Below are 15,370 nucleotides of genomic sequence, written 5' to 3'. Positions count from 1 at the left end.
GCAGCGGAGGGCTTCTGCTCTCCCGCGCCCACCTCTCTTGCAGCGCTGGAGGTGCCTTGGCCGCCGCCTCCTCCTCGCTGGCTCAGCAGCCCCAAGCCAGCAAACCCCGGGAGGGGCTTGGTGGCTCGGGGGGTGGGCTGCTGCTGCTGCTGCGCCGACACGTGCTGCTCGCCTTCCCTGTTGTCGATGCTGCTGGCGCCTTTGTCTGGGGGCGTTGGGGGGCTCATCCCTTCCCGCGGGGCTGGGGGTGGGGGGCTCCGCCCACGGGGGGCTCTCCGGTCTCGGCCAGGACGAGGGTGCCTGCGCTCTCTTTGTTACTGCTTTTGTTTCGCGCGGAGCACATGGCCTGTGATCTCGCTGCTCTTAAAGTTACAGATCCCCAACCTCGATGCGGTCGGGTCGAGTCCTGCTTCCACAGGGAGGGGACACCAGCCCCGTCCAGGATCCCGGTGCTGGCATTACAAAGGCAGATCCGTGGGCAAATGTCCGTGGGTTCTGTAGGAAGGCAACGCGGGTGGGAGGAAGAGTGTTCAAACCCCAGGGGAAGATGCTCTGCCTTGCCCCAGCTGTGTTTATGTCCTGCGGTGTGTAGGAAGCCCACTCACAGCAGCGCAGCCACTTAAATGGCTGGATTTATTCTGAACGAGGTTGGCGACTAGTGGGGAAATTGCAGTGTTAAGTGGCAAGAGTGGATCCCCATTGTGTGCACCTTGAGGCACCTGGTGGACCACTGAGAGGCTGGACTAGGTGGGCCTTTGGCCTGATCCAGCGTCTGATGGCGATTCGATTCGGGGTTTGTGTCCTTTGAACAAGTTCCTGAAGGTGAAATGGAGAATGAATGGGGGGGGGGGAGAAGACAGTGACAGAGGCAGCTGCTACAGTGGAAAGGGGCTGTAACCCAGTGGTAGGACACCTGCTTTACAGGCGCAGCTGGTCTCCAGGATCAGTTCCTGGCAGCATGTCCAGGTAGAGCTGGGCAAGAATCTTGGGAAGCCACTGCCTGTGGCAGTAGACAATACCGAAGTAGACAGACCACTGGTCAGATTCTGTATGTGCCAGCTTCATGGGTTCTCAGTTGCAAAATTCAGGCTGCCATTTTGATACTGCTACCTTTGAACCTTTTGTACTGTAGTGTGGTTTTCTTTGAGGATTAGTGGTCAGGGCTTCCTTACTTGAGACACTTTGCCAACAGTCTGAGGCAAAGAGGCAAAGAAGGAAGGCCCACAGCCAGGGAGACAGACCAGGGACAGATTGCACTTGCTCCCAGTGTGGAAGGGATTGTCACTCCCGAATTGGTCTTTTCAGCCACACTAGACACTGTGCCAGAACCACCATTCAGAGCGCGATACCATAGTCTTCCGAGACTGAAGGTTGCCAACAAAACAAAATGAGTTTTGCTGTTGCAGTCCCAGTTGGGGCCACATACCAGTATGGGGAGAGTTCCAGGTGGCCTGAATGTGTTTTGGTTTTTGTACAGTCAAGCTTCTGGAAGTGGAACATCGGTGGGCCCTGTCAAACCCTCCTTCAATAATGTGCTTGCTGAAATAGCAGCAATGGCATTTCACACAGTTCCTCAAGAGAAATAGCTCCCCCTTTCCACCCCCATTATTTCTGCCAGTGAAAGGTTGAAGTTCAAAGCATATGTGGGCATGAAGCAATGGCCCTGGAAGCAAAGGTAGTTCTGGCTCCGTTTTGGAGCTAGACAGTCCAAATAGACTGGGAAGCATTTGCAGGTGGCAGAAGAAGAGTCTTGGTTCACTGGGGATGAGTCTGTTTGCAGTGTGGCTCTTGTTTAACTGAGTTTGAAGGTGTGTGTGTGTGAGGGACACCAAGGCTGTCTGGGGATAGCAATATTTGCCACCCATAAAATAAAATCCAGCTTCTAAACTGTGGAGTCCCAATTCTGTTTCACATAAATTACTTCCTGAACTCAGAATAAATGATGCAAATATCCAATATTCTGCAAACAACAACTCACATTATCATCTGTTTTTATTTCGCAATGTTGGAATGTGTGTTTTTGTGAAAAGTGAGGTATTGGGACAAGGAACATGGATCCAGGAAATTTGTGCAGGACTTGGAACCATTGGAATCCTTTGCCAAGTTGCTGTTTTTGTTTGGACTCTGTTACAGACAGTACCTGCACATCTGCTGATTTCTTTCAGCAATCATGTGCCCCATTGCCTCAATTCAGGTAACATTTAAGAAAAATAGATAGGTGGCCTTTGGCAGGAAGTAGAGCTTGTGCTCTGTGTCATTAATTAATTAAGAGCAACTCTTTGCAGTCAAAGGATCACAGTGAGGGGATTTGAATATCTAGGGCAAAAAAGATGAGTGCCAGATAAATAGTGGAGCAACCAGAGAAATGTTTGGTGATAGAGAAGAGCAGCATTTCAATTGGTTAAAGCCATTTGGAGGTTCTTGGGGTAAGAAAGCGTCATTTAGGCTAAGTCCTACAGGTCCGTGCTCAGCCTGTTATCAATACTGTACATAGTTATTCCATTACATGACTGCGTAGAGAGCATCTTACTAGTTGATATAGTATTGACTGTGACATTGTGGACAGTGCTGATGAGTGCAAATTTTGTTTTATTATGTCCGTTGACTCCATTTGAAATACTGGAAAGCTTTTGTAGCAATCACTAGCCAAGGAATGTTTAGATGACTTGGCACATTGTTAGGGAGCAGAGAGAGTAGTTGATGATGGAATCCAGGACTTTTGATTTTCCATCAGTAAATGCAATAGAGTAAAATGGTCATGAACATAAAAAGTGCCTTCTCCCCACCTCTAGTTCTGCTTCACAAGTTAACTGGCAGGATCCTTCATTCAGGCTGAAATCCTAACCACACTTTCCTGAGAGTAAGCCCCATTGAACAAAATAGGACTTAGTTCTGAGTAGACCTGGTTAGGATTGTGCCCTAAGTAAGAAACAGAGAAATGACTGTATATGGTAGACAAAGCTGGTCACAAAACCTAAATACTGTATTCGGAGAAAACATTCATCATTTAAGTAAAAAAAACAACACTGTTCATTTGTCAATGTTCCCACTTTTTCCCCCTCTCTGGCTCAGAGGAGAGAACTGAACAGGCATCCCCAAAGAATGTGCCCCATTGCTTCAGTTTGTACTTTTGCCTCTTTGCTCACCCGCCCTGTTCAACATCAGACATCCTGTTCCTTATTCCCATTCTCTCCAAAATTTGCTTGGAGGGGCACACGCCTGCAGCAGGACCTTTTCAGTTGCAGCCCCCAGGCTTGTTGTCAGACTTTCACTGCTTAGCCAAAACCTGTTTAGGCAGGTATTTTGAACGGGTTGGTATTCTTGCCTCCCCCCAGCCAATTGTTTGACCTTTTCTGTACTCTACCGCTGCAATCCTGGCCATCTTTTCCTGGCAGTAGGCCCCACTGAACATGTGGGGTTTACTTTTGAGTGAATATGTGTAGGATTGGCCTGTGAGTGAATTTGTAAACTCAGGGCCCAATCCTATCCAATTTTCTAGCACCAGTGCAGCCACAATGCAGCCCCAAGGTAAGGGAACAAATGTTCCCATACCTTAAGGAGGCCTCTGTGACTGCTGCCTACCGCAAGATGCAGTGCATGCCCCATTGGCACCAGCACTGGAAAATTGGATAGGATTGGGCCCTCAGTTGGATTGGTTTTTAAAATATTTAGTGTTTTTTATTTTTTAATTATCCGAATATTTTGTAAGCTGTCTTGAAGGCCCTTTTGGAGAAAGAAAGATGAGTAAAAATATCGAGATAGATGAGGCATGATATGGAAAGAAGCCTCTAAGCACACATACTGGTTACCAGACCCCAAACTTTGTCTAGAGTGTCACCACTTCAACTTTCACTTACAACAAAGGGAGACTTGCTGCTTGCCCTTATGGTGGCTCAATGCCTTGCTGTTTTTGCTAGACTTGTGACAAGGGTATCCTGCCTGCTTCCTCTTGAGGAAGAAAACAAGCTCTAGTCCTCATGAATGCAGAGATTTTTATATAAGCAGTTACCTATTTGCAGGCTTTAAGATGTATGTACGTGGGCAAGTCTTCCGTGTCAAAATGGGAAAACATTCAGGGTTCTGTGGTTTTCCCTATGGACCTAAGTCCTAAATTTCTTCACCAGCATATTAGAATTGAATGGAGGATGGAAAAAAAAATTATGGATGGAGAAAAAAGAATTCTGTTTTTATAGCTGTAGTAATAGTGTGCTATGTAGTGCTATTTTGAAGCTAGTGCTGAACATGACTGTCTCATCCTGTTACCGTTTTACTGATGCTGAATGGAGTTGCTGCTTAGTTTATTAGGTTGGATAATCAATAATCAAATAACTTTTGTGAGCATCATATCATTTGCATAATTGATTTCATGTGTATTGAATTTTAGAGAATATGGGTCTATAATTTTGCATTTGCATTAAAGCATTTTTGCCTGGCCCACAGGTCTGCACGTTTGGTCCCTGTCACGTATATGCAACGTTGGGCAGAAATGGCTTCAGCTAAAGTCTTTTTATAGTGTTCAAAGACTGTGGTGTCATCCTAGACCAGGGGTGTCCAAAGTTTTGGCAGGAGGGCCACATCATCTCTCTGACACTGTGTCGGGGACTGGGGGGAAAAAGAATTAATTTATATTTAAAATTTGAATAAATTTACATAAGTTTACATAAATGAATATATTAAAGATGAACTTATATGAATGAATGAAGGTCTTACAAGAGCTCAAGACCGATAAAAGGCCTTGCACAAAGCAAGGCTGGCCTTTCCTTTGCTGCTGCTACTGCATCACAGATGTGAAACTGCAAGCAGTGGAGGGAGCTCTCATCCCACAGCTCACGCGAGAGGTCAAACAATCGCCCTCACACTGAGAGCAGTTGCGTCGGGCCAGTGTGGGCTCCAACAAATCTCCGGAGGGCCAGAGGTTCATTTGAGACTTGGGGCTCCCTGAGAGCCGCATTGAGAGTCCTCGAGGGCCGCAAATGGCCCCAGGGCCAGGGTTTGGGCACCCTTGTCCTAGACTATTGGTGGTACCTTTTTTGAGTGAACTTACTTTAATATTTGCCCATACAGTTTGTTTCTATTTTGATCTCTTGGTTTATGACTGACACATCAAAATGATAATTGTAATTATGATAAATCTTCAAGCATAAACAAGCTGTGTGTGTGAGGCTTATGAATAGCCACTCACCTCATTGTCCATGGCAAGGAAAAATTTTCTCCAAGTGACCAGGCAGGGAAGCGTTAATAAAGTAGGAGAGAGTTTGTTCTTTCTCTTTTAGGCAGTTGATGGATTACAAATGCAATGTCTGGACAGTTAGATTACTGTTTCTTTTTAAAATTGTTGTTGGCTAGTCTCATTTGTGAACCTATTTGCAAGACTGGTGTACCTACACAAGCGTGGAGAAAATGGCAGTTTTCATTTACATACAAGACAAGGGAGTGTGTTTGGGTATGTGCAGTCTTTTCTGTACAGACTGAAAATGTGGTGTATACGAGCTGCCCAGTTATTGCATTGCATTGTATCTTGGAGGCCAGTGGAACACCAAGTCCCTGCACTGTTGAGCCAGAAATGCTGGGAGTCTGTTCAGTGTGATGTATCCTTGTCAATACTTGAAGCACATCAAATGTCTTTGGGGTACACATGCATGTGCTGTTCCTTCACTGCTGCACTTTTAAAGGACTTCTTTGAATTAGTGAATTGTTTCATGTGACTTCTCCAAAGGAAGAGCAGAAGTGTCTTCTAGGTAAATTGCTTTCTAAATATCAAAGTCTGTAATTTAAGATGGCACAAGAAATAGTCACTGAGGCTGGAACCTGGAAGAGGGAATAAAAGGTGTAAACAATTGCAAGTGAAGGCAAATAGGCATTTAATGAGTGCATTTCTTATGTGGAGTGCTCATGTCAGTCCCTTAAGAATGTGGTGTTCAGTCCTGTGGTCCACCGAAGAGACACTAGTGCAAGCAAATCAGTATTCTAGTTTTGTTTCTGCTGCTGTACTCGGACTAACATGAAGCAATTGCTTCAAACAGCAGATTTCCAGAAGGGCATTTTTCTGCTTTGGGCTTTTTAAAAAAAACCTATTCAGATCAGGGGGCATCACTTTCAGTGTTCCATTCAAGTGTAAAGATGTCTTAAGACCACCTTGAATTATGTGCAATTGATCAGTTGTGCATGGGTATGAGCTCAGAAAAAGGAAATTACTACTCTTGGGAGATGTTCCCAGGTGTTAAAGCTGAGTGAAGCAGACCATCTTTTGGTGTCTTTTATGGCACAGAACAGCACTTTAAAGCACCAGCCTCTGTCTTTTGGCCTGGTCACAAGGACAAGATTGCTGTTCTCCTGGACTGCCACACTCATTGGCCTTAGTCTGAGGTAGAAGGATTAGGATGCTGATTAACTGCTGCCATTATTCATAATCGGGGTGACATGGAGGCATTTAAGGTAATTTGTGGTATTTGTAGACAGCTTTACAAATTGCATTCCCAATGCAATAAACAATGTACATTTAAAAGAGTTGATAAATAGAAAAGTAGTACAGTAGGAAAAAGGTTAATTCCCTAAGGGAAGAGTTTTTGTTTTGGTGTTTAATTTTGCTTGATTTGTTTTCTAATTTGTAAGTTGCTTTGGAATGTATTAGGTGACTTATAAAGGGAAAATCAACAACAGATTAAAAGGAATGCTTAAAATTATCGCCCAAATAAACATAACGCTCTTTGGCTATTTACAAAACAGACTTGGGGGAGGGAGGTGATTCTCATGATGCTGACATTATGACAGAAAAGATCCTCTGCTTCTTGTAGCAGGTGCCAGTTTAGCATGTATGTAAGTTGCAGATCTTAAATTTGGGGGAGCTGCTTCCTAAGATTATGAGGGCCCAGACCATTTAATGCTTTAAAGGTCAAAAACAGCATCTTGATTTGGTCTTGAAAACAAACTGATAAACAGTACAATTGTTTCCAACAGGTGTAATATGACAATGATGACCAGTACATAATTGGACTGTGGCTTACTGGACTGGAAGAGAGAACAGACTAAAACTCAAAGATAACCTCACAGAATGTATTACAGTAGCCCAGTCTGTAAAACATCAACACATCAATGGTGTTGGACCGCTTACTGTTTTCTACCAAGGGGCATAACTGGCATACCACTCAAAGCTAGTAAAATACACTGTGAGCTGCAGCTGGCTATTTGGGAATCTAGAAGTACCCAATGCCACAGCTGTGAACTTGCTTCAGGGTGCATATGACCATGCCTAGGAAAGGCATTTACCATTTTGTGAACAACCCCCCCCCCCATCCGCTCTGTGTTGTCTGTACTGAGTTTCAGTCTGTTCCCTCTTCCTGTCCATTATTGACCCAAACATGAATTCGGGGATGCCACTACCACATCAAATGCCAATGAAACGAAAAAACAGAGTTGGACATCATCAGCGTACTGATTTCAGCATGTACCATGAACTCACCAGGCAGTTTCATTTTGATATTGAAAAGCATGAAAGATTAAGCTAATTCACAGGATCTCTGTAGGATGACTCCAACAGAGGAGAAACAACCATTTTACTATACCGTATTCTGAAACCTGCTGCAACTCCCACTCTGGAAAGGTGGTCTAGAAGAATAGTTGATAGTTTTGAAAGTGCGGGAAAATTAGCCAAGTCCCTCCCCATATCTTGTTTGTTTTTTTGTTTTGTTGTCATCCACTGGGGTGACCAAAGCAATTTCTGCTGCAAAACATCATCAGAAATTCAATTGAAATGGGATAGTTCACTTCATTCTGGACTTATCCAACCATCTCCTACTCAGACACTTTGCCTGAGAAGGAAAAATTTGATACTGGGCTATAGGTACCCAAGTTCCGACTGATAGGCCTCTCTTTAAGGAACTAACAGTCATCAAGGTGGCTGAAATGTCTTTCCAAAAAAGTTGCATCCCAAATGGTGCTTTTTGCATACAGTTGCTTGGGAAATTATTGATCTTGTGTTGAGATTAGAAATATACAAAACAACAAGAATTTTAAGGGCATATTCCTGGGTGTCAAAGGAGTGGTATGGTTCAGAGTGGTAGCCTCTCTGCTTAGAGAGCCATATTGATTAGTGAAGTGCAATATTCTTTCTCAGTAGCTTTCTTCAAGAAAGCAATGTGGCCACATAGCTATGAAGCTTGCATTTTTTGATACAAGCACCAAAATTATACGTGTTAATATGTTTTTATCTGTTTTAAATTATGTTTTTAATCTGTTGTAAGCCGCCTTGAGTCCCTTCGGGGAGAAAGGCGGGGTAAAAATAAAGTTGTTGTTGTTGTTGTTGTTGTTATTATACCATATTTGTGCTACTGGGATAATGGATATTGCTACTGGCTATTGGATATTGCTACTGGGATAATGGATAATGCTACTGGGATAAGGGATAATGGCTATTTCCAGATACTGAAGCAAGTGTGTGCAGGGGCAGTCAGTTGAAATAATGTTTCTGATGGAGCATAGTATCACATATGGTGACTCAAATATGAAACATTAAAGTTGATAAAAATAGTTAGAAACATGAAGATCTCTTTGAACAGTTATAATTTTTATTAATATTTGAGAATACACATATGTGCAAGTTCAGATGTTTGAAATATGTCACCTTAAACTGAGTAATGCTACCCTGGTTTGCAGAAGTGAAGTAGAATTTTAGACGTATGTTGTTAAGGTGAACTATTAGCTTCCAAGTTTATATTGCATCAAATTAAATAGCCGGAGCAGTTGCCCTCACAAGAGCACAGAATGGTGTACTGCAGGAATGGGCAAACATTTTGGCAGGAGGGCCACATCATCGCTCTGACACTGTGTCAGGGGCCAGGATAAAAAAATTAATTGACATTTCAATTTACATAAATTTGCATAAATGAAAAATTAGAGATGGAACTTATATGACTGAATGATTTTTACCAAACCTATTTATAATACAAGCATGTAGAAACACATGAGAACTATGAACTGTTTACACCTCTTGCACAGTGAAAACATACAGACCAAACCAGAAACACATGGAGACATAAGTTGTTCAGAGGCAGTGGGGCGGGGTTTTAAAATAATGCCCATGGAAAAGCAGAAAACACATGGAGACTACAAAAGGCCTTGCTCTAATTCGGACCACAGCTTGCGTCTGGCGGTTGCAACCAGCAGTCATGGGCCAGCGTGGGCTCCAAAAGTCTCTGATGGACCAGAGGCTCATTAGAGATTGGGGGCTCCCTGTGGGCCAGATTGGAGGTCCCCAAGGGCCACAAATGGCCTGCAGGCTGGGGTTTGCCTGCCCCGATGTACTGTATTGAAGGTTAGTCTTTTTGCACTTGCAGTACTTCTGACCCTGCCCCCTTCTTGCAGCTACAAGTGAACAACTCACAGCAACTCTTGGAAGCCTTAGGGAGTGTTGCCCAGATGGGGTCAGAAAGCCCATCTAGCTAAATCTGATCCCAGCTTGTCAGGGAAGGAATGGCAGACCTTGAAGGCGGTGACTGGCCCCAGACGTAGCCACTCTGGCAGTTTGCCCTTTTTACATGCTGCTCAAGAGCACCATGCATTGGTGGAATTCTTTCCACAGAATTTCTCTTTGCAACCAACTTTTTTCTGGCCTTGTCCACATCACTGCAGGTACTTTTTCAGTCACAGAGCAATATGACAATTCTCTGGTCATGTAGTTTTTCTTGGTATGTTACATGGAGCACATGTGCATGGGGCAGAAGCGTATCTGGCACAGCATTCCATCTGGATCAGGCTGTAAAGCTTTCCATCCCAGCAAATACTGATACATTGTCACACTTTGTTAAGTGCATGGCAAATTTGGAGGGGCAGGTAATTTCTCAGGTTCATGTCAAGTATACATTTCATGAGCATCCAAGTAACAGAAAAGTTTGGCTGATCTAAATGTCAACCCTAGTTCAACGTTGGGTAGAAGTGTCTGCACTTTCAGGGAATACCAGTATGTTTGAATGTCTTGTGATGACCATTGCTGTGCAGCGTATACCACATACAGTGACCTTTGCATATCTGCCTTTGCACAGCTGCACGGGGAAAGTGAGCAAAGATCCCTTTATGGTGGGTTACATGAACATATTCTTCTTTTGTGACGTTCAACATGTTCACTGCAACAGATGACTAAATCAGTGCCTCCTAGAGGAAACTAAACAGCTCTCATTCCTGTCTACTCCAAGAAAATCCTTCTAGTTTCCCGGTGTATGTTCAGCCCCCTGGTGTATGTTCATCCTGTCTTTGTACTCCCTTTCTTCACTTTAAAACTATAAAAATATAGTTTTTATAAAAATAGTCTGCCCAGCAGTAGTGATTCCATGGCAGAGTAGCTTAATCAGTTTTTTGGCCAGTTTGAGGAGATAGCAGCCACCAACATTCCAGCTGCAGCCACTGATGGTCAGTCACTTGTCCTGCAGCCTGATGATGTGAGATGGGTTTTACAGAATATTAACGTCTGGAAAGCAGCTGGCCCACATGGAATTCTGGGACGGGTCCTTAAAGACTGCGCTGCAGAGCTGACTGAAGTTTTTACAAATATTTTCAATTTATCTCTTTCACAGTGCTCTGTCTCTACTTGCTTGAAGACATCTATTATAGTGTCAGTTCCTAAGCAGACAGTAGTTGCTTCTCTCATTATCGACGTGTGGCTCTAACTTTGGTAATTATGAAGTGTTTTGAGAGGCTGGTGTTGAAAAATATTAAGTCTGTTCTTTCACCCACCTTGGATCCTTGTCAGTTTGCATACAGGAGTAATAGGTCGACTGATGATGCCATCTCTATTGTTTTACATACAGTCCTGCGTCATTTGGAACAACGGGGTACATATGTATGGCTGTTATTTGTGGATTATAGTTCTGCTTTTAACACCATTCTACCTAGCAGGCTGTTTTTTAAAATGACTAGTCTGGGCATACAGCAAGACATTTGTCTGTAGATGTCTTTGTCAAAAGTCCTTTGACAAAGTCCTTTGTCAAAAGTCCTTTGACAAATAGGCCACAGTCAGTTAGGATGGGCTCTTTATCCTTCTTCCACTCTGATATTAAATACAGGAACTCCCCAAGGCTATGTGCTGAGTCCCTTCCTCTATTCCCTGTATACACACTACTACTATACTCTGGCTCTACCTTTCAGGGATTCAGCTAAATCAGGGGTATCTAAACTTTTTGGCCGAGGGGCCACATCAACTATCTGGCACAGTGTCGAGGGCCAGAAAAAAAAATATAAAATTTAAATACATTAGAGATGGAGCTTTGAATGAATGAATGAATGAGTGGGCTTAAATGTCCAGGATTTCTCAAAGCACCAACACAACCCAAGAAATAAAGCACACACTTAAATGGACCCCTATCCCACAAGCACAACTCTGGTTGTGTTTGGTCAACTGGGCCAGAGGCTCTCAGGGGATCAGACGCTGGCTGTGGGCCGGATAGAGGCTCTCTGCAGGCCATATCTGCTCCCTGAGCTGGGGTTTGGAGACCCCTGAACTAAATAGTAGCGTGGGCCATACTCATTTTTGCAATACTAATAGTTAGCATCGGAATGATGGCTACTCCATCAGTGTCTGTGAATGTCTTGGCATTGCCTCACTTCTTGTCTTGGAGAGGTCTTCTAGACATTTATAGAATCATGGAAGGAACCCACAAGGTCATCATGTCCAAGCCCCTGCCTATAGCAGGAAAATCCTCTTAGAGCAGTGGTTCCCAGCTTTTTTCCCCACACATACACCTTGGCAGACCATTTTCATAAACTGTACCCCTCATATTAGCAAAATGTTTGTAATTAATACAGTTGCTGTTATTTCAAATTTATATGTTTTCAGCCACATACATCTAATACATCAGTTCCACATCTAATAATACACAATTTGATGACCAAAAACTAGGAGTTGGTGGGGCTTTTGCAGGCAGCTAGCTGCCTTCCTTCCTGCCTTGCCAGCCCCACAAGGCATTCTAATACAGACCTGCCTTTTTCTGCCTTATTCAAATCTTTTTCATGTACTCCTAAGGCTCCTGGCAGGTACCCCTGGTGGTGCACGTACCCCAGATTGGAAATCACTGTCTTAGAGCATTTCCAGCGTCTGTTGAAACTCTCCTTGAAGAGCTCCAGTGAAGGAGAATTCACCACCTCCCTCCGCAGTCTGTGCCACTGCCAAACTGCCCTTATAGGCAAGAATTTCTTCCTGTCCAACAGGAATCTCCTGTATTGCAGTTGGCACTTTATGAGGAAAGGCTATAGCATTTGGGGCTCTTCAGTCTAGAGAAAAGGTGCCTGAGGGGGTCATGATTGAGACGTACAAAATTGTGCAGGAAATAAGTGAGAAGAAAAAGAATATCCCCCTATCCAACACCAGAACCAAGGGACATCCACTAAAATTGCAGGAGATAGGTAGAGGGATGTTCTTTTCTCTCTCACACACAACACCAGAACCAGGGGACATCCACTAAAATTGAGTGTTGGGAGAGTTAGAATAGACAAAGAAAATACTTCTTTGCCCAGCATGTGATTAGTCTGTGGAACTCCTTGCCACAGGATGTGGTGTTGGCATCTGGCCTGGATACCTTTAAAATGGGATTGGATAGGTTTCTAGAAGAAAAGTCCATCACAGTACTGGACACAGGACTGGAACTGGACAAAGTACTCTAGGTGAGCAACGCAAAGTAAAGTGGAACCCCTGCTTCTCACAACTTCATCACATCACTAGGTGTAGTTGTTTCCCTTCAGATATTGAAGGCAAATATACTTGATTTTCATGTTTGAAAAATCGACCTAGATTACCGTATTGTGTATGACTGCGAATGTATAGTGTAAAAGAGTTCTATATTTCTCCTTATTAAGGGGAGCTGTTGTCTTAGTTTTTGCTGCTTTGCTCATTGAGTTCCCAAGTGATGTAAGCTTTTTTGACTTATGTACAGTGGTGCCTCGCAAGACGAATTTTTCTATGGCCGTGCTTCGCAAGGCGAATTTTTAAAATTAAAAAGTTGAAGTTTTGTGCTTGAAATTTTTGAAATCCTCTATACAGTATGTATGCCTTTAAAGAGCACTTAATAAACACTTTGTAAACCAAATTTGATTTTGTTCTGACTTTTTTTGCCCATAGGAACGCATTAATTAAATTTCAATGCATTCTTATCGGAAACCGCGCTTCGCAAGACGAAATTTTTGCAATACGAAACGACTTGCGGAACGAATTAATTTCATCTTGCAAGGCACCACTGTATTTGGCTCTTTCTACAAGTCATTCTTTTATGAATGTTAAATCAACAGTCTCCAACCTATGGCCCGGGGGCCACATCTGGCCTGTCACATGATTTTATCCAACCGGCAGCAATTTGATATTTTTGTCAGAGTATTTGCTAACATTTTTACTTATTTTTACTTTTTATACAGTCATTGACATTTTTACTTATTATACTTTTCTTAATATGTTTTCTTGATATGCTAATTCGCTTATCTTCGAGGGGCAGAATTGCGACCTTATCTCATTATCCACAGCTCTGTTCTCATTATCTGCTTTGCAGAGACCTTCTGGAGGCTGGGGACCTTCGGAATGGTGCCTGTGACCCCTTTAAAATGGCCAGCATGGACCCCTTTAAAATGGCCAGCAGAAGCTTTCACTGGTCATTTTAAAGGGGTCTGCGCTGGTTGTGGGTTCCATTCTGAAGGTCCCTGCAGCCTCTGGAAGGTGTCCGCAGCATTCAATTTTGGCACTTCCTACTGCACTCTGCTGGCTTCCTGAGGGTCTCTGCTGGATTCTTTTGATGGTGCTCCTACCCTCCCCAAGGGTACCCCTTGTTCCTCACCCCATTGTCCCATCTCAACAGTTGGTTATCTGTGAATTTGCTATCTGCAAGAGTTTCAAGGAACCTAACCCTAGTGGATAATGAGAAGTGACTGTACAGGTGGAGCCTATTTATCAGCATTAGTTCCATTCCGTGACTCGGCACGATTAACAAAAAACGTGTTGTGCTAAATTCCATAGAGTTACGCAAATACACTGAAGCCTGACACTTCCGGATGGAAGGAAACTAAGACAGCGGTTATCAATCCCCTCCCCTCTGTACTCAGCCCTCCCTGTTGCCAGTTGCCCGGCTTCTTTCACAGTTGGGATGCTGATAAAAAAATCTGTGGATAAATAGAGTGCACCTGAATATCATTTCTCAGTTTAAGCACACCATTTTTTCTTTATAATGGTCACATTTCTGTTTTGTTCTACAGCATTGTAGTCAATGGGGCTTACTCTCAGGAAAGTGTGGAGAGGATTGTAGGCTAAATCTCATGCTTTGCTTGATGGGAAGGCTTGCTTGTATCAGTGATAGCCTGCACCATGGGGTGGGTGGGTTGCACCATGGGGTGGGTGATTGCCTGTACCATCTCAATGGGGGGGGAATTTGGCAAACACTCCCTGGGTTTTTTAAAGCAATCCCCTTTGTTGCTACCACACCTGCTCCTGTGTGAGTGAGTGAGAGTGAGCACGAGCTCCACCTTGCAGCATGTGTTCTGGCTACAGAGATTTTCTGGGGCCCCCTTCCCCTCTTTAGCCTCTTTGCTGGCTCAGGGGCTCCAGGAGTGTTACTGTTCCTTTGCAAGGGGAACCTCTTCCAGGGCTCCAGCACTATTTCCCTGCCTGGGTGAGGCAGAGCCTTTTTGCAGTGTTTTGGGCTGCCTGGAAATGGAGCGAGGGCAAAGGAGGCAAAGGTGTGTGTGACTTTCAGTACCCTCACCCCATTCTCGTTGAGACAAATCCACAGATAAAAAATCTGTGGATAAATAGGCTGCAGCTGTATATCATTTCTCAGTTTAAGCACAGCATTTTTTCTTTATAATGGTCACATTTCTGTTTTGTTCTGAATCGTATCATGCTGATTATAAAAAAGATCCAAGTAAAACTTAAATTTAAATTTCATTTAAACGTTATTCATTTATTTATAAAACTCCAGATTTCTTTGGCCCATGAAAATGTGTAAATATATGATGTGGTCCTTGTACTCAGTATTGAGACCTGTGTGTTATGTGAATTGATCTTGTCCAATTTCTCCCATGTTTCTAAGTTCCTGCTTTTTTCTTCAAGAGGGTTATCAAACTCTTAATCACTTACACCAGCAAACAAACATATTTTGCAAACATTGACTGAACATTAGGCATTTGATGATGGTGGCATGTTTCCCTGAGATGGAGTGCCATAAATTCTTGTATTAGCTTCTTGACCAGCAACTGTTTGCCACTGAAGAGCATGAAGTTTGTCTGGCCAGCCAAAGCTCCCAAATCTTTCATTAATGCATTTCTATTAGTTCCATCAATAGCAGTTGCAGAGAACAGTTTTCTGCACAATGAAATGACCAGCATAAAATATTTGGCAACTTATGGA

At 43.4% G+C, this 15,370-nt stretch overlaps 1 protein-coding gene across 2 annotated transcripts in view; it reads left to right on the top strand.

Annotated features, from left to right (window-relative positions):
- The window catches only part of RNF44 (ring finger protein 44), a 67,968-nt gene that overhangs the window by 24,141 nt on the left and 28,457 nt on the right, over positions 1 to 15,370 (top strand). The gene's annotated exons all lie outside the window — the stretch shown is intronic.

Source organism: Tiliqua scincoides, chromosome 2 (assembly GCF_035046505.1).
Source record: "Tiliqua scincoides isolate rTilSci1 chromosome 2, rTilSci1.hap2, whole genome shotgun sequence".
NCBI lineage: Eukaryota > Metazoa > Chordata > Lepidosauria > Squamata > Scincidae > Tiliqua > Tiliqua scincoides.
The sequence above is the reverse complement of the archived record's forward strand: the minus strand, read 5'-3'. Positions and strand labels throughout refer to the sequence as shown.